The following is a 20,609-nucleotide window of genomic DNA, read 5'->3' on the forward strand; positions in this document are numbered from 1 at the left end:
CCTTTATCGGATGTGTCATTTTCAAATATATTCTCCCATACTGTAGGGATCCTTCTTGTTCTATTGATGGTGTCTTTTGCTGTACAGAAGCTTTTCAGCTTAATATAGTGCCACTTACTCATTTTTGCTGTTGTTTTCCTTGCCTGGGGAGATATGTTCAAGAAGAGGTCACTCATGTTTATGTCTAAGAGGTTTTTGCCTATGTTTTCTTCCAAGAGTTTAATGGTTTCATGGCTTACATTCAGGTCTTTGATCCATTTTGAGTTTACTTTTGTATATGGGGTTAGACAATGGTCCAGTTTCATTCTCCTACATGTAGCTGTCCAGTTTTGCCAGCGCCACCTGTTGAAGAGACTGTCATTTCGCCATTGTATGTCCATGGCTCCTTTATCAAATATTAATTGACCATATATGTCTGGGTTAATGTCTGGATTCTCTAGTCTGTTCCATTCGTCTGTGGCTCTGCTCTTGTGCCAGCACCAAATTGTCTTGATTACTATGGCTTTATAGTAGAGCTTGAAGTTGGGGAGTGAGATCCCCCCTACTTTATTCTTCTTTCTCAGGATTGCTTTGGCTATTCGGGGCCTTTGGTGTTTTCATATGAATTTTTGAATTATTTGTTCCAGTTCATTGAAGAATGTTGCTGGTAGTTTCATAGGGATTGCATCAAAACTGTATATTGCTTTGGGCAGGATGGCCATTTTGACGATATTAATTCTTCCTAGCCACGAGCATGGGATGAGTTTCCATCTGTTAGTGTCCCCTTTAATTTCTCTTAAGAGTGACTTGTAGTTTTCAGAGTATAAGTCTTTCACTTCTTTGGTTAGGTTTATTCCTAGGTATTTTATTTTTTTTGATGCAATTGTGAATGGAGTTGTTTTCCTGATTTCTCTTTCTGTTGGTTCATTGTTAGTATATAGGAAAGCCACAGATTTCTGTGTGTTGATTTTGTATCCTGCAACTTTGCTGTATTCCAATATCAGTTCTAGTAGTTTTGGGGTGGAGTCTTTAGGGTTTTTTTATGTACAGTATCATGTCATCTGCAAATAGTGTCAGTTTAACTTCTTCTTTTCCAATCTGGATTCCTTGTATTTCTTTATTTTGTCTGATTGCCGTGGCTAGGACCTCCAGTACTATGTTAAATAACAGTGGAGAGAGTGGGCATCCCTGTCTAGTTCCCAATCTCAGAGGAAATGCTTTCAGCTTCTCGCTGTTCAATATAATGTTGGCTGTGAGTTTATCATAGATGGCCTTTATTATGTTGAGGTACTTGCCCTCTATTCCCATTTTGCTGAGAGTTTTTATCATGAATGGATGTTGAACTTTGTCAAATGCTTTTTCAGCATCTATGGAGATGATCATGTGGTTTTTGTCCTTCTTTTTGTTGATGTGGTGGATGATGTTGATGGACTTTCGAATGTTGTACCATCCTTGCATCCCTGGGATAATCCCACTTGGTCATGGTGTATGATCCTTTTGATGTATTTTTGAATTCGGTTTGCTAATATTTTGTTGAGTATTTTTGCATCTACGTTCATCAGGGATATTGGTCTGTAGTTTTCTTTTTTGGTGGGGTCTTTGCCTGGTTTTGGTATTAGGGTGATGTTAGCTTCATAGAATGAGTTTGGGAGTATCCCCTCCTCCTCTATTTTTTGGAAAACTTTAAGGAGAATGGGTATTATGTCTTCCCTGTATGTCTGATAAAATTCCGAGGTAAATCCATCTGGCCCGGGGGTTTTGTTCTTTGGTAGTTTTTGGATTACCGCTTCAATTTCGTTGCTGGTAATTGGTCTGTTTAGATTTTCTGTTTCTTCCTGGGTCAATCTTGGAAGGTTATATTTTTCTCGGAAGTTGTCCATTTCTCCTAGGTTTCCCAGCTTGTTAGCATATAGGTTTTCATAGTATTCTCCAATAATTCTTTGCATTTCTGTGGGTTCCGTCGTGATTTTTCCTTTCTCGTTTCTGATCCTGTTGATTTGTGTTGAGTCTCTTTTCTTCTTAATAAGTCTGGCTAGAGGGTTATCTATTTTGTTTATTTTCTCGAAGGACCAGCTCTTGGTTTCATTGATTTTTGCTATTGTTTTATTCTTCTCAATATTATTTATTTCTTCTCTGATCTTTATTATGTCCCTCCTTCTGCTGACCTTAGGCCTCATCTGTTCTTCTTTTTCCAATTTCGATAATTGTGACATTAGACCATTCATTTGGGATTGCTCTTCCTTTTTTATATATGCTTGGATTGCTATATACTTTCCTCTTAAGACTGCTTTTGCTGTGTCCCACAGAAGTTGGGGCTTAGTGTTGTTGTTGTCATTTGTTTCCATATATTGCTGGATCTCCATTTTGATTTGGTCATTGATCCACTGATTATTCAGGAGCGTGTTGTTAAGCCTCCATGTGTTTGTGAGCCTCTTTGCTTTCTTTGTACAGTTTATTTCTAGTTTTATGCCTTTGTGGTCTGAAAAGTTGGTTGGTAGGATTTCAATCTTTTGGAATTTTCTGAGGCTCTTTTTGTGGCCTAGTATGTGGTCTATTCTGGAGAATGTTCCATGTGCACTTGAGAAGAATGTATATCCCGCTGCTTTTGGATGTAGAGTTCTATAGATGTCTATTAGGTCCATCTGCTCTACTGTGTTGTTCAGTGCTTCCGTGTCCTTACTTATTTTCTGCCCAGTGGATCTATCCTTTGGGGTGAGTGGTGTGTTGAAGTCTCCTAGAATGAATGCATTGCAGTCTATATCCCCCTTTAGTTCTGTTAGTATTTGTTTCACATATGCTGGTGCTCCTGTGTTGGGTGCATATATATTTAGAATGGTTATATCCTCTTGTTTGACTGAGCCCTTTATCATTATGTAGTGTCCTTCTTTATCTCTTGTTACTTTCTTTGTTTTGAAGTCTATTTTGTCTGATATTAGTACTGCAACCCCTGCTTTCTTCTCACTGTTGTTTGCTTGAAATATGTTTTTCCATCCCTTGACTTTTAGTCTGTACATGTCTTTGGGTTTGAGGTGAGTTTCTTGTAAGCAGCATATAGATGGGTCTTGCTTTTTTATCCATTCTGTTACTCTGTGTCTTTTGATTGGTGCATTCAACCCATTAACATTTAGGTTGACTATTGAAAGATATGTACTTATTGCCATTGCAGGCTTTAAATTCGTGGTTACCAAAATTTCAAGGTTAGCCTCTTTAGTATCTTACTGCCTAACTTAGCTCGCTTATTGAGCTGTTATATACACTGTCTGGAGATTCTTTTCTTCTCTCCCTTCTTATTCCTCCTCCTCCATTCTTCATATGTTGGGTGTTTTTTGCTGTGCTCTTTCTAGGAGTGCTCCCATCTAGAGCAGTCCCTGTAAGATGTCCTGTAGAGGTGATTTGTGGGAAGGAAATTTCCTCAGCTTTTGTTTGTCTGGGAATTGTTTAATCCCACCATCATATTTAAATGATAGTTGTGCTGGATACAGTATCCTTGGTTCAAGGCCCTTCTGTTTCATTGCATTAAATATATCATGCCATTCTCTTCTGGCCTGTAGGGTTTCTGTTGAGAAGTCTGATGTTAGCCTGATGGGGTTTCCTTTATAGGTGACCTTTTTCTCCCTAGCTTCCTTTAAAACTCTTTCCTTGTCCTTGATCTTTGCCGTTTTAATTACTATGTGTCTTGGTGTTGTCCTCCTTGGATCCTTTCTGTTGGGGGTTCTGTGTTTTTCCGTGGTCTGTTCGATTATTTCTTCCCCCAGTTTGGGGAATTTTTCAGCAATTATTTCTTCCAAGATACTTTCCATCCCTTTTCCTCTCTCTTCTTCTTCTGGTACTCCTATAATACAGATATTGTTCCTTTTGGTTTGGTCACACAGTTCTCTTAATATTGTTTCATTCCTGGAGATCCTTTTATCTCTCTCTATGTCAGCTTCTATGCGTTCCTGTTCTGTAGTTTCAATTCTATCAATGGCCTCTTGCATCCTATCCATTCTGCTTATAAACCCTTCCAGCGTTAGTTTCATTTCTGTAATCTCCTTTCTGTCATCTGTGATCTCCCTCCGGACTTCATCCCATATCTCTTGTGTATTTCTCTGCATCTCTGTCAGCATGTTTATGATTTTTATTTTGAATTCTTTTTCAGGAAGACTGGTTAGGTCTGTCTCCTTCTCTGGTGTTGTCTCTGTGATCTTTGTCTGCCTGTAGTTTTGCCTTTTCATGGTGATAGGAATAGTTTGCAGAGCTGGGCGAGTGACGGCTGGAAGAACTTCCCTTCTTGTTGGTTTGCGGCCCTCTTCTCCTGGGAGAACAGCGACCTCTAGTGGCTTGTGCTGGGTAGCTGCGCGCAGATAGGGCTTCTGCTTCCTGCCTGGCTTCTATGGAGTTTATCTCCGCTGTTTCTGTTGGCGTGGCCTGGCTTGGGCTGCTGCTCCAAAGTGGTGGAGTCACTTTGGAGGGGGAGAAGCTGGGAGGCTATTTATCTCAGTAAGGGGCCTCCCTCCTCCCTGCAGCCCAGGGGATTAGCGTGCCCAGAGATCCCCCGATTCCCTCCCGCTGAATTAAGTGTCCCGCCGTGCCCCTTTAAGACTTCCAAAAAGCACCCACCTAAACAAAACAACGACCACAAAAAAAAATTTTTTTAATTAAAAAATTTAATTAATTTAAAACAAAGGCCGCTCATTTTTCTTTATTCTCTGGCGCCAGCCTCAGGCATCTGCTCACCAGTCTTGCTGCCCTGTTTCCCTAGTATTTGGGTCCCTATCCCTTTAAGACTTTCAAAAACTCATGCCAAAACAAAACAGAAAAAAAAAAAATGGCCGCTCGCTTTTCTTATGTCCTCCAGCGCCAGGCCTCCCATACCCTCTCACCATTCTTGCTGCCCTGTTTCCCTAGTATCCAGGGCCCCCTGCGCACACACTGTGTCTGCGCTCTGGTCGGGATGGCTGGGGCTGTGTGTTCAGCCGTCCTGGGCTCCATCTCCCTCCCGCTCTGCCTATTCTTCTCCCGCCGGGAGTTGGGGTGAGGGGCCCTCTGGTCCCGCCGGGCTGGGGCTTGTATCTTATCCCCTTTACGAGGCACTGGGTTCTCGCAGGTGTGGATGTGGTCTGGCTGTTGTCCTGTGTCCTTTGGTCTTTATTCTAGGAATAGTTGTCTTTGTTCTATTTTCATAGATACATGTGGTTTTGGGAGGAGATTTCCGCTGCTCTACTCATGCCGCCACCTTGGCTCCACCCCACCATATGTAATTCTTATGAGTGCAATGATGTCTGATGCCAACTACTCAGACTTACACCCAACTTCACTGGTTAAGAGCACAGTCCTTCACAAAGCTAATTTACTTCAGACACCAGCCACCAATGCTGAGGTCCCCAGGGCCACTCTCACTCTGACCAACTCGTTACATATTTGGGGATTCCTCTACCCCCTTGAATTTGATAACTCACAGAACTCAGGAAAGTACCGTGCTTAACTATTATAATTTATTAGAAGGATACAAATCAGAACCAGCTGAAGAAAGAGGCTCATAGATCAAGGTCTGAGAGAGTCCCAAATGTGAAGTTTCCACCTCCAATCACCAATCAAACAATATTCTAATTTTCATTATTATGCAGTCTATTATATATACAATGCAGCCTATTATATTTATCTATAGTCTACACATATATACGCATGTGTGTATGTGTGTGTGTATATATATATATATATATATACACACACAGAGAGAGAGGGAGAAAGCTTTGAATAAATAATGAAGAAGCATAAAAATACATTCTGGTATGGAAGCCTAAACATTGAAGGAAAGAAGAAACAATTCTCCACAGGTTAACTTACATGTTTTAAAGTATTCTAATCTAGAATCTCAAGACACTTTTTTGGACCTCAAAAAAAAAAAAAATTCTAAAGTTTATTCAGGAGAGTAAACAGACTAGACTAGAAGAGCTAAAACAATGTTTGGAGGTGAAAAATGATGGGAAAGCATTGCTAGCCAAAAAAACCCCACAAAAAAAACACATTTAAAATTAATACAATAGCACTAAAACTGATATACAAATTAATGGATAAGGATAGCTAAAAAGGAAGTTGAAGTATATAAAATAACTCAACTTTTATAAAGGAGGCATTATAAATCAATTAAGAAGGGAAAAATATTTCATTAATAAAAGGGAAATTGATTTTAGGATTAGGGGAAATCAATCAATTTACATTCTCACGTCATAATATAGGCCAAAGAAATCCTACATGAATCAAAGAGCTAAATGTAAGAGAAAAAAGAAAGAAAGAAAAACAAAACACCACAAAAATCAGAAAGAGAGTAATTTTTCCTAACAGAGAAGAAAAGACTTTTTAAACCTAAAGTAAGTGGGAAAAAAAAATCTCAAAAGAAAAATAATTTGATACCTTACGATCTATTAAAAATAAATGCAAAGCTTACAAGTTGTGAAAAAATCTAGGACCAAAAATGCAATTTTTAAAATACATAAATATTTTATGAAAACAATAAAAATATACTAATATGTTTACAAAATAAGAAGCAAGAGATAAAGGCTGACAATTCAATTACTAACGTCTAAAAGAAATTTTCTTTAGAAAAGAAAAAAATTCAATCTCACTGAGCATCAAAGAATGCAAATTTAACAAAAGGAGAATATGTTCAGGACTTTGAAGAATACAGATTTTCTTTGAAAGGATTGTGCCCTAGCATAACCATAAAGGGAAAAAAATGGGATCTAATGAAGTCTATTAAAATGTATCTCTTTTCCTAATGCAAAGTGTAGTGAAGATAGACAATACTATTATAATCATCAAACTTGCTTAGAGACTAAATCTTAATTATTCCAGACACTAAAAAGAAATGGTAATTATGTGACATGATAGAGGTGCTAATTATCATATAATAGGAACAATATTGCAATATAGAAATGAATCAAGTCAACATGTACACCTTAAATTTATGCAATGTTATATGTCAAATATATTTCAATTTTAAAAATGTGTATATTTTGTTCATTAAAATACCCTTAAATGTGTATCTTTTGTTCATCAAAAAAAGTATACTTTTGTTCATCAAAGTGCAAAGGCAACCCAAAGAGTAAAAGAATATATTGATACCTGACAAAGAATTCAATGTTAGAATATAAAAATTGCTTATACAATTCAATAAGAGACAACTTAGCTTAAAAAGGGGCAAAAATACCCAAAAACCCATAAAAAACAGACTATTTACAAAAGAGGGTATCTTCAAATGGCCGGTAAACATATGAAAAGTTGTTTAACATCATTAGTAACCAAGAAATGCAAATTAATGCCGCAATGATATATAACCACACAGCCCAGCCAGGCAGATGAAATTTTTTTTTTTAAAGACGAACAGTATCAAGTGTTAACCAAAATTCAGAGAAACTAGAATTTTTATACATTCCTGGTGGGAGTCTAAATTGATACAGATCATGTTGGAAATTATTGTCTGGCAGTATGTATTAAACTTGAATATAGGCATACCCTACACCCAGCAATTCTACTGCTAGAAGCCTGCTGATCAAAAATGCGTACTTACAGTCACGAAAAGAAATGTACAGAAATGTTCATAATCCAAAGCTGAAAACTACCTAAAAGTCCCTTGACAGCAGAATGGATAAGTCCACTGTGATATACTGTATTTATGAAATGGGATACTACACCAAAATGAGAAAACCATAGAGGACCAACCTATTGCTTAGTTGTCAGGATGGTGATTATTCTTGTGGTAGTAATGACTGGAAGAGGGTGAGGCAGGGTTTCTGAGGATGGTGAATCTATCTTTCTTGTTATGGCTGCTGATTACTCAAGTATGTTTGCTTTGTGACAATCACACACTTTTCTGTGTGTATTATAAGGCATCAATAAAAAGTTTAGAAATAGTAAACTGATGGCATTTTTGTAAGGTTTCTAAATTAATAATTCTCAGTGGTGACAAGGATATAACAAAACAGGTACTTTTTTATACTGTTCCTGGAACTCTAAACTGTTTCAACCTTCCTGAAAAGCAAATTAACAAAATGCATAAAAATATTTAAAACCCTATGCTCTCTGACCCATTAATTCTACCCACATGAATCAATCTTAAGGTGACAATCTGCTCAAAACAAATGACAAAGAAAAAATTTATGACAGGATTAAAAACTGTAATGAAGCTATGTATGTACAATAGAATCCCCACTACTTTAAATACATTTAGAAAAACAACAACAAAAAAGACTAAAAGGAAATATACCAAAATAGGATTGTTATGGGCTGAACATTGAGGCCTATTCCCTCCTCACACTCCAAAATTTATAGTCAAAAGCTCAATCCTCATGGTCTTTTGGAGGCAGGGCTTTTGGGAAGCAATTACATTTAGATGAGATCAGGAGGGTGGGGTTAGTGTCCTCATAAGAAGAGGATGAGATATGAGAACTCTCTGTCTCTCTCCACCACGTGAAGATACTATACGAAGGTGGCCATTAACAAGCCAAGAAGAGACATCTCATCAGACCAGGCCGTACTGACACCCTGATCTTGGACTTCCTGCCTCTAGAATTATGAGAAATAAATGTTTGTTGTTTAAGTCACTCCACCTATGGTGTTTCGTTATAGCACCCCAAGCAGACTAAAACAATAATCAGTAGCTATAACTGAGTTCATGGATTCTGGGAGATTCTTATCTATTCTTTTCATTCTTTTCCAAAATTTCCACATCCTTACAAATTACTTTTTTATTTTTATACTCATTAATTTGTGACTCATTAATATGTGACTACATCTACATTGTAAAAGTCAAGCAATAAAGAAATACAGAGTAAAACTAAAATTTCCCTTTAACATATTCTCTCACCTATCCTCCTTCCCCAACTTTGATTTTTCAAAGATAAGCACCAACCAATGTTTATATATGTATCTTTCTGGGTAGTTTATTTTGCATTTACAAACATGCATACATATGTAAGAAAATATTCATGTACAGACTTTGTTTGGTAATTCTTGCTTGCAAACAACCTTAGGAGAGAGAGCCGGATACTCCTAGTATAGTGTTTCGTTATGCACAAGGTTATATAGCTATACAAATAATACTTTTCTATAACACAAACAGCTTGGTGTCTGTTGTCATATACCTGGCCCTTCACATTTTTGATACCTGCTTGGCCTCCCTAGGTTTTGTTGTTGTTGTTGTTTTATTACTTATTTTATTTTATTTTTTGGTATCATTAATATACAATTACATGAGCAACATGTGGCTGCTAGATTCCCCCCATTATCAAGTCCCCACCACATACCCCACTACAGTCACTGTCCATCAGTGTAGTAAGATGCTATAGAATCACTACTTGTCTTCTCTGTGCTATACTGCCTTCCCCGTGCCTATCCCCTTACATTATGCGCACTAATCATAATGCCCCTTTTTCCCCTTATCCCTCCCTTCCCACCCATCCTCCCCAGTTCCTCTTTAGTAACTGTTAGTCCATTCTTGGGCTCTGTGAGTCTGCTGCTGTTTTGTTTCTTCAGTTTTTTCTTTGTTCTTATACTCCACAGATGAGTGAAATCATTTGATACTTGTCTTTCTCCACCTGGCTTATTTCACTGAGCATAATACCCTCTAGCTCCATCCACGTTGTTGCAAATAGTAGGATTTGTTTTCTTCTTATGGCTGAATAGTATTCCATTACGTATATGTACCACATCTTCTTTATCTGTTCATCTACTGATGGACACTTAGGTTGCTTCCACTTCTTGGCCTCCCTAGGTTTTTTATGTTTGTCACCCTGGGTCTCTTTAACATATTGTTCTGTAAAATGCTTTTTAAAAATCACAAATGCCAAGTAATAAATATGCCTGCATGTCAATATGTGTAGCTCTACCTCATTCTTTCCACATAGTATTCCATAGTTCACATTAGTTTTATAATCAAAATTTTGAAAAGCACATTATTTTTTAAAGGAGTTTAGATGCAAAATTTCTTTTTGTTTCAAGTTTCCTGAGTGTGTTTCTGTCTGCTCATTAGCTATGAAGCAGGAAGTCTTTTACTCTCTGTTTAATTTTTCATCAAAGATGTCTCATGAAAGGGTGCATTGGTGATCTGGAAGGCATTCTTATACTAAGCACGACATCAATAAAGACTCCTGTTAGCACAGTGGAAAAGCGTAATTATTATTTAGAAATTCCCTTGAGGAAACTTGCTTTTCACACAGATTGGATTATTTGTCTAAATGTCAAAGGACTGTTCAATATTTGTAAATAACCTTCATGCCCAGCAAACAGCAGTTGATGGGAGATTTCTTGAATCATGATTGCCTCTATCATTTTAGAGACAGCTTAAATCTTTGATTGTACTCAGTTCCACTGCACACTGTTTTATATATTACAATAATTCCATGCCTCCTTAATTTAACCATTTAAGCCTTGCATCTCACAAATACGGTCATTTCATGGAGAAAAGGGTATTTTTAATCCGTATGTAGACAGACCAACCTGGCTCTGTCTCAACAGGGAGTTGCAGACTTATTCCAGCAGTCAAGAGTAATTAGGGGTAATTCCAATCCACTGGCTTCTCTCAAATATCATTAGAGAGGATGTAATACATGCTTATGGTGACAGTTCTCCAAATGCTCTTTCCCTAGTCCTCTGCAAAAGGACTACCCTTGTCAAAAATCTACCCAAAAGCCTCTCTCCCTACTGCTCACTCTAGCCTCCCCCTTTCCTGAGTTAGTTCCCTTCCTTGTTTCTCTGTTCTTCCCAAAGGATTACCACCAATCTGTGGTTTAGGAGCAGAGTTGGAAGGAACAATCCCACCAGACAACCAAAATCGACCTAGCAGGAAGGGAGAAGGCATGAGAGATGGAACAGGATCTAAATACTTTTGTTTAATAATTTTTTTGTACTTAAATATACCAACACTTTTAAACGAATATTTTATATACACAGTCTAGAATTGAGCAGCATATTGAAGCTGGGATTATTTGGGAAAATCAAGGGAGAGGTGTTTTGCGGTTTCTTTGTTAGTTTTTTGAGAGGAGGAGGAAGGTGACATTTACTGAGCGTTAAATACCGTGGAATGCCCCTTTCACATATTGTTGTGTCTAGCTAGCACACAACTCTGAGAGGAAGGTAGTGTTATCGTTTTATATTAGAGGAATATAACAGGTACCTTTGAATATATATCTGTCCACCTCCTAAGAAGCAGTGAGTTCTCTAGGAACTGTTCTGGCAAATTTCCCCACAGTTACAAAGTTACAAAGGTAACTTCCTCTCTGGCTTGTGCTGATTGGACCAGAAATGTGATCATACAACATAAGGCGGGCCGATGAGATATTTTCTCACAGTAATATGAAATCCGGATTCAGAGACTGCAGTGTTTGGAACTGGACCTTGTGTGAAAATTAGCCTTGTTAGAGAGCGGGTCCTGGTGCCTGGGGAATCCGTTCACCAACTGCCATAGTGGGATGGGTGGTGCCGAGATTCAGCTATAGAAGCTAGGAGAAAGTTAACGTTCCTCCTTACAAAAAGGGCTGAGAGGTGGAGAAACCTGGTAGCGGTGAGGTGGGGTGGGAAGGGAAGGCTAGGGAACAAGCTGCATGAAGTGCTCCTGGTAAGGACAAGAAAGAGGTAGCCTTCATTAGCGTGCTACTGGGAAGCTTTGGGAGCAGAGGAGGGATTAGAAGAGTATGCTGGGCAGTGTGCAGGGTAACCCCCTGCTTTGTCCTTCCTTTGATCTCATTAGTAATACGGATGTGTGGCTTGTGTTTTCTGGAGAGTAGGCTGTTTCCAGAACAGTGCCGAGCTTGGTGTCATCTCTGGTGTGGGACAGGAACAGGGTGTGGACATGGGGATAGCTGGCATTTGGGCTAAGTGAGTAAACTCAAGGTAAGTCCATTTGGGGAGGAAGCAGATAAAGCTGGACCGTAGGGAGAGAAGAAATCTGGCATGAAGAGAGAAATACAGGTGAGCGACAGTAGAAGTCTTGTTTTGTGGGTGGTGATGGTGTTTTGCTGTTCCCAGGTCCTGGTTTCAGTTCTTTCCTGAGGCCCAGATTATTTTCCGCCCTTGCTTTCTGGGAGACATTCTTGTATACTTATTACAAACTCTCTTTTTAGTTCAGCCATGCTCAAAGCTGGGTACTGTTATTTGTGACCAAAGACCCTAATAATTACACGGACACTGTGGTTTTCAGACATTAAATAAGTTGAGAAATGTTCTGTGGCTGCTTAATGGTGGGAGTCCGGGTTCAAACCCACTTCTTCATGCTCTCCCCCTCACACACTCTGCTCAGTCACACTGGCCACATTGCTCTTCCACAAACCCACCACACTCTTGATCATCCTAGTGGGGTCTGTTCCCTCTGCCTAGAGAAGGCTTAAAGGCCACTCTCCCATCTCATTCAGGTCTCAATTCAAGTGTCATTCAGAGTTACCTACCCTGACAACCTCATCTGAAATATAGTCACTCTCTAAACTCTTTCTCTGCTTTATTATTATTTTTTAAATAGCCCTTATCACTACCTGAATTTGTTACTTGTTTCTCTATCTCCCCTACCTCCCATCCCAGAATATAAGCTCCTCGAGGACTGGCATCAACTCTCTTCTTCATTGCTGTATTTTCAGTGCACTCATTGGAATTGTATTTGACCTATAGGAGGCACCCAATAAATACTTGTTTAATTTATCATTTCATTAAACCCTGATCTGTTTCTGACTTCCATGCTATTTTCATGTCTCAGTGCATGATACAATTCTAGAAACATGGAGAAAAACCCTATTGGATTCAGGATGAAAATAATGTCTGAAGGACCTCTGTGGCACTTGGCTCATTATCATGCAGGGAGAGGGATATGTGCTGGCTATTCCTGTGGATGAAGGGATGTGAGAAGTTGAAGCAGCATGCTCTAGCCCAGCATTTATAAGAACAGACCAGAAAGCTGGTAAATTCATTTCTACTTGTTCTCTCCTAATTTGTTTTTCTGGCCTGGAAAAACAAAGCTCCAGTGACAGTTAAAATGCTTCTGTTCCTGTGGTGCCACACATTAAATCCCAAATGACATCTATTTTGTTCTCAGGCTAATGTTATTTTCTGGGTCTGTTTCATAAGATTGTTCACTTTGATCATGCTCACTGTCCCCAGTCAGCCTGAGACAGGTTCTGGCTTGCTGAGGGTACCTCGTCCCCACTGCTGTAAGGGGGGAGATCCGCAGGGGACCGACTTGGAATGTTCAAGTACTGCCCGGGAGGACGAGTTGAGGGAGAAGACAGAGGAAATGGGACATGTCTTATCCGTACCTCTCCAGGCTCTTGCAGTGTATAATTTTGAAGCCACATTACCAAAAAGGGGGTCACTTTGGTAAAGTGACCCCTAACACATGTACCAATGTTGAATGTGGCTCCTCACTAGTTACCCTAAAACTTGTGTTGTTTAATCTACTGCTTTTTACAGTTGGCTAATGGAAGGAGGCAAGTAGCCTAAGAGTCAGTACAGGTCCACAGCTAATGCTGGAAAAATAACTTGAAAAAATGAATAATAATATCAGCTTGCACCTCTGTATTGCTCTTTCATCTTAACTTCCTCACTTCACACACTTAATTTTAATAGATAAGAAACGCAGCATGATTCAGTGGCTAATTTTGATTATTCAGCAATTTAGTGGTAAGGTCAGAATTCAAACTCATATCTCTTGACTCCAAGATCAGAGCTCTCCCCACTGCAGTGGCCTCCCTATATTTACAATCAAAGAATGGCTTGCTACAAAAACTATTTTTCATAAGCTTGTTATATTGTTAAATAAGTAGAGCCTTAAAGGACCACAAATTCAGAGAAAGCTAAAGATAAATCAGCAGCCTATGAAAGACAGTTGATAACTTTTATTTGGTAAATCACAGCACAAAGTTAGACCTTTACCCACATTTGGATGACAACCTCATTTCTAGTGAGAGCTGGATCTGGTGCAATGAAAAAATGCAGGAAATGGGATTTACAGCAAGTCATTTCCGCAGCCTGTGAGGCAGTGCCTGAAAGCTGCTTCTCCTGCAGTGTGCAGTCAAAGTTACCCAGTGGTTCAGTCCACACCGGCAAAGGGCACTTTGCTCCTTGACTGATTCATACCAAAATTAAAACCCTGGCAGCTGAATGGCCACAGAGATGCCATTTGTTCCCCAAACTCTTGATAGAGTCTCTGGTGGGTTCAGTAACTCTCTACCTAATTCCAACAATTTTGAAAACATTAATAATTAATTCCAGTTTTCATTCCCTTCCAACATTTACTCATGCCAGACAAAGGGGAGTCAATGTTTACTTGAACTAAGCACATAATTGCTTATTCTTTCCACTTGCCTGGGCGTGTTCTGAAAGCGTAGATATCAGTTACCACCAGGAAGTGGTGGCTTTCCCCCTTACCTCTTTGTTTTATCATGTTTTTAAAGTGTAATGACTAGAGGGATAGTCCAATGCTCAGAGGCTAAGACAGGGAACAGATGGGGTGGCAGAAAGAGAAGGGCCCTCACTGAGCAGAGAACTACAAGCAGAGGAGAGGGCTTATGGGAAGGAAGGGCAGCAGGAAGAAGTGCCATTAAACTTTAGAAGTCCTAGTATTTGACACAGCAATACTACTTCTCAAAATTTATCCTTATGTCAGTTGGGTCTAACCTGGAAAAGAGAAATCCCTCTGAGTATATACAGTAGGGGCGCCCTGGAGCTGAGCACCATCAGCAAACCACTCCAGTTCCTTTGGCTGAGAACATGTAGGTGAGAGGTGGCATGACCAAATCAGGGCCTAAGGTCACCTGACAGAAGCCGGGACTTTGCTGGACCCATCAGGCAACAGTGGGATGACTGAGAAGACCCTGGAACCTGAGCTCCTCTCCTCCTGGCTCCTGGCTCCCATTCGTGCCTTCCATTGGACAAATCCAGCTGTGAATGGGTTGGCACAGGATCCTGAGAAGTTTGGCCTGCTTGGGTTTGCTCACCGCTGTGATACAGAGCAAAACACAAGGAGAGCAAGAGGTGGATCTTGGCTCACAGGCCCAGGAGAGCAACCCAGAGTGAAACCATATGTATTTCAATAAGTGAATGCTTGCAAATGGGTAGACAAAGTCATAGATGTTTATACCTAATTATGAAGAATAAATTTGGATTTATGAGAAATGAGATAATCAAAAGCATTCCAGGAAAAAAGTTCTGGAAACAGAACTATAGGTGGAATAAAAGCTAGAGTTGGGATAAGTAAAAATAAGCTGCATATTTATAAATGATAAGAGAAAGTGGGAAATAAACCCTAGTTGAAGAAGAGGAAGCATGCCTGGACACAAACCACAGTACAGCTTATTTTCTCTCAAATGAGCTGGGCCTCACTTATGAGTAGAGTGTCAAAATAATTCCCTGTGATATGACATGGGTTAGAGACAGTGACAAATTGCAGAAAGTATATCCTTTATCTGGAAGTCTTATCACATGTCCAGACACATGTTCAGTGTCTTGAGACCCTGGTAGATGAAAGGGAATAAAGGATGACATGGACAAAGAAACAGTAGCCTAAGAGGTTATACTGAGCTCTGGTATAGTCCTTTGGGGATGTCGTCAGAATAGATTAAAAATCAAAAACTCAAAGGAGGACTAACAGAGGAGAATCAAATTGTTATTTTGCCAAGAAAATTCTAGACAAAAAACAGCTATGAACTATAAATACCATATATTACCAAAGAAATAGGAGGACAAAGAAAATCTTGGAATAAGGCGAAGTCTTTAGGTTGAATACATTTAGATAAAACAAAACTAATTACGCTGTCCTATTTTTTTCCTTTTGCCACAGAATGGTGTTTGATAACCCCTGAATCTTCCATTCTATGACCTTCCTGAGTTTGTTAAAGTTTGTTACAGTTTGTACTATGGGAGGCATGAGCTGAAGAGATTGTTAGGGTTAGAACAGATTTACATTGAATTCATATCCAGCCAGGCAACAGGCTTGCCATCATCACCACTAAAAACCCTCTTGGTAGGGAGAAACTTGCTCTCCTCAGCAAAAGGAAAGAAGAAATGTATGGCTACATGCTCATTCCCAGCAGCCCCCTTCACGCCATGTTTGGCCCGATGAATTTAACTTCTTTGGCTGCAGCTCTTCGGACCACACTTAGCACCTGGTCCCTGTGCAGTGAACCTCTAAACTGATCAGAAATTTAAGGGGTGGTTTTGTGCAAGAAACATTGTCCAAGCAGGGGCAGTGATGGCTTAACAGACTCTTGCTTTTTTTGAGATTTTGACTATGAAATATACGTGGAGAGAATTTAATTTTTGGTTGTTCTAATGATGATACTGTTGTGAAGCTGGAAATTTCCTGATGCAAAAGAGGTAGCAGCTCTCGTGGTGGCCTAGTGATGCAGGGTAGTTTTGCGAATGGTTCCTGAAAGCTTAATCTTGAGTTTTTCTTTTAAAGACCCCCTTCCAATAACTCAGTAAGCCATTTAATATCTATAATAAATCCTTCCCTGCTTAAATTGGTTCGAGTGGATTCTGTTCTCTGAAGCTGACCCCTGGCTGATAGAAATGTAATTCCTGTTTTAAAGGCATTATAGCCTTTTGGGGAGACAGGTATGGAAACAAATCCCTAAGGATAATGCTATAATTCAGGTACAAATAGAATGCACCAGGAGCATAGAGGAATGAGTACCTAAACTTGAGGATGCCAAGGAGTGATTCACGTGGACGGTAGTGCTGACACTTGGAAGCTGTGTATAGGAGGTTAACAGAAGGACAAGGAGAGGGGGACATTCCTCACCAATGAAATGACAAAGATGTATAAGATGAGGGTGTAGGCTGAGAGTGTTGAGTTGAGGGGCAAGAAAATGAGAGAACTCTAGCTGTAAGGAACTTCAACAACTATCTAATATAGTCTATTTATTTTATATATTCAAAAACTGAAGCCAGAGAGATGACATGACCAGCTCTAGACCAAAAACTAGCTTTATTGTCCATGCTAAGCATAGGTCTTCTGACACCCAGGCCAGTGTATGTAATATACATGGACTCCTAAATGTATTGTGTGATGGTGAATAAATAAACAATAGAATGGAGAAAGTGAATGAGTGACAAAATGTCTAGAGAGCAGGAAAAGTGAGAGTTGAGAGGGGTGAATCTCTTTGGGAGCCCCTGTAAGTACCCTGGGGCCATGGTGGAAAGCGCTCTTTCTGACTTCAGTGCTTCATGTACTTCATAGGCCATGTGCAGGCACCTGCTGCATATTCCTGTCACAGCTTTTGCCTATTGCATGCTTGCATTGATCCCAAGTGGGTCAGTTATCATGGCTCTGTTCTGCAAATGAAAGATCATTGGTACCCTGATCACTGGGCATAAAGGAAGAAGAATGGGGAGAGTGTAGGTAGATTTGCTCAAATCTGGGATTGTTCCTGGAAAAACATGCCAGGGATCATGCTTTGTCCTTCATCCTCCACATCTAATATCCATTTGTCTATTCACTGTGCATTTGTTCATTCATCCACCCCTCTTACCACTTATCTGTCAACTATTTATCCATATATCTGTAGCTGTTTTGCCAAATACTTGTCTAGTGCTTACCTATGGCAGGCAGTGTTTCCAGTGCTTTACATAAATTAATTCGTGTCATCCTCACAACAGCCTGTGGTGTGGGTACTTTTTTCATTCCCATTTTACAGATAAAGAAACTAGGCACAGAGAGGTTAAGTCACTGCCCAAGGTCACACAACTTTTATCTGTCTACCTACCTTGAAGTTTACATCCGTTTTCTTTCCTCTAACAGTGACTCTCTCATCCCATTGATCACTGAGTTTGTTGGTTCTATTTCCTAATTACTCTCAACCAGTCTTCTAATTTAATTCAGACCTCCTAACCCAGCCAACTAGCCAGTTCTGATTTTGGATGATTGCAATAGTCTCCTTGCAGGTCACTCTGATTTCAACCTCTGCTTCTTGTTCCTCCACACTTCACAAATGTTTCCCAACACAGATAGAGTGATCTTTCCTAAACAGTGTTTCTCAACGGAGCTGTCCTGAGCATTGAGGGACATCTGGCAGGCCCAGCCTTGGACCACTAAGTGGCAGTGTCACCCCTCAATCATTGTGAGAATCAGAAATGCCCTATACATGTTCCCACATTGCAGTTGAGAAACTCTGTTAAAACACACACATATATATATGATCATCTCTCTTGAACCCACTTAAAACTCTTAAGATGGGTTTATTTATTCAACAAATATTTGTTAATCCCTTCCCATGCCAGGCACTAGGCTAGGTGGTTGGGAATAGCAGTGAATAAGTCAGCTCCGGCCCCCATCCTCAAGAAGCACACTGTCTAGCGGGGGTGGCAAGTGTTGAGCCAGTCCTCACAGATGTGTTCACTGCTGCACAGAAGTGCAGGCAAGGGCAATGGGAACCCGAGGAGCCAGGAAGGGCCCATTCAAGAATCTAAGATTGAAGCTGCAACCTGAAGGACGAGCAGGAGTCAGCTGGGCAAAACGGGCAGCTAGAGAGGCCAGGCATTCTGGTCAGAAAGAGCTGCGTGGGCACAGTTCTCAGTGAGGAGAAGGGCACGTCAAGTCCTGGGACCTAAAGAAGCCTGGCAAGGCTGAGGCAGGAGAAAGCAGCAGGTGGTGCAAGGTTGGGGGCCACAGTGAGAGTGCTGGTCTTCCTCCAAGGCAAATAAAGGCTTTTTTAAAGAAACCAACTCCATTGAGGTATAACTTAACATGATACTCACATTAGTATGGTACACTTGTTACAATCAGTGAACCAGTATTGATATATTATTAACTGCAGTCCACACTTTATTCAGACTTCTTTAGTTTTTACCTAATGTCCTTTTTCTGTTCCAAGATCCCAACCAAGATACCTCATTACATTACTTTCTCGTGTCTTTTTGGACTCTTCTTGGCTTTGGTAGTTTTCCTTGTTTTTGATGACCTGGGCAGTTTTTGTTTGTTTTGTTGTTGTTTTTATTGTGGTAAAATATACATAATAGAAAACCTACTGTTTCAGCCATTTTTAAGTGGTTCAGTGCCATTAAGTACATTCACACTGTGGTGCAGCCATTACCATCATCCATCTCTAGAACTTTTCCATCCTCCCAAACTGAAAGTCTGCATCCATTAAACACCAACTCCTTATTTCTCTTCCCTTCAGGCTCTGGTAACCATGATTCTATTTTCTGTCTCTGTGAATTTGCCTATTCTAGGTACCTCATATAAGTGGAATCATATAATATTTTTTCTTGTTTATTTCACTTTGTGTAATGTTTTCAAGGTTCATCCATGTGGTAGCATGTATTAGAATTGTATTCCTTTTTAAGACTAAGTAATATTCTATCATGTATAGATACCACATTTATATCATATAAATGGGTTGTTCCACTTTTTGGCCATTGTGTCTAATTGATTTTTAAATTGTCAATATGTATTATTGCCACATTACTTCATGGAAGAAAGATAAAGGAAAAAAGATATTAAAACCTGCATGGAAACTGGCCCTTTCAGTCAAAACACTTTTTAAAAATGTGCCTTTTGTGTACCAGATTCTTTGTCAGCTGCTGAGAAGTAATAATAAATAAGATTGTTAACATGCCCAAACCAAATGATGAGACAGAAAAGTAAACAATTTCAGCATTGCATGGTACATCCAAGTAACACCAAAATGGGCAATGGTCTATTGGCAAGGACCAGATCAAGAAAAGCCATACAAGCTACCCTAGGAGAAACCCTGAAATATTTCAGTCCAGGGCCTCAGGAGCTACACCTGCATCTGGACTGCCACATGGACAAATGGAAGGTAAGCTCTTTGATGAGAATCTGACTGACGTCTTCTTTCATTAAGCTGAGCTCTGGCCATTCCATAAGTCTCTCTTTAAAATTGATGTAAATTGCAATTGGTGGGCTCTCAACAGCCAAGGTACAGCCTGCCAATGCAGAGCTGGGAGGTGGGGGACCTCCACTCTCTGCAGAGGAAGGACTTTCTACTTCCTTCCTGATCTTGCCTGCTGACCCCAAGGGCAACTTGTGGAAATGTTGTCTTCCCTCAAAGTGAGGAAGAGCCCCAGATACCCAGCACTTCTCTTCGCATTAGACACCAGCTCTGCTAACTTCTGTGTATGACATTGTGGGTGATTACGTTCTTTACATATAATTATGCAGGTTTTATCAACATGTTAGATTCTGAATTCTTTTAAAAAGGGGAAAGACAGTAGCTTTTCTGTATCTCACAGCCCTTTGCTTATCTACCTGTTATGAAGCTTATTATCTCTTACTGATTCCTCTTCTTTTCATGTTTATTATCCTTAATATTCTGTAAATTTTTCAAGAGCAGAGATGAAGAGGTCAACCAGTACCGAGTGACAAAATACCACTATTTAGATTCGATGGATGAGTGAAATTTATTCAAGGGGGAAAGAAGGGAGAACACCAGTCTTTGAACACTGATTCTGACCTTACACTTAAAAAATGTGTATTTTAGGAAAATACCAGAAGAGCATTTGGAGTTAATTCATTAAAACAATGAAATGTATGTGGTGTTTTTCCCTATAAAGTTATGTCCATTAGGAATTTTTTTAACTTTGTATTTTGAAATAATTTTAGGCATACAGAAAAGTTGCAAAAACAGTAGAAATCCACATAGAGCAGT

This window comes from Manis pentadactyla, chromosome 7 (genome assembly GCF_030020395.1).
Source record: "Manis pentadactyla isolate mManPen7 chromosome 7, mManPen7.hap1, whole genome shotgun sequence".
Taxonomy (NCBI): Eukaryota; Metazoa; Chordata; class Mammalia; order Pholidota; family Manidae; genus Manis; species Manis pentadactyla.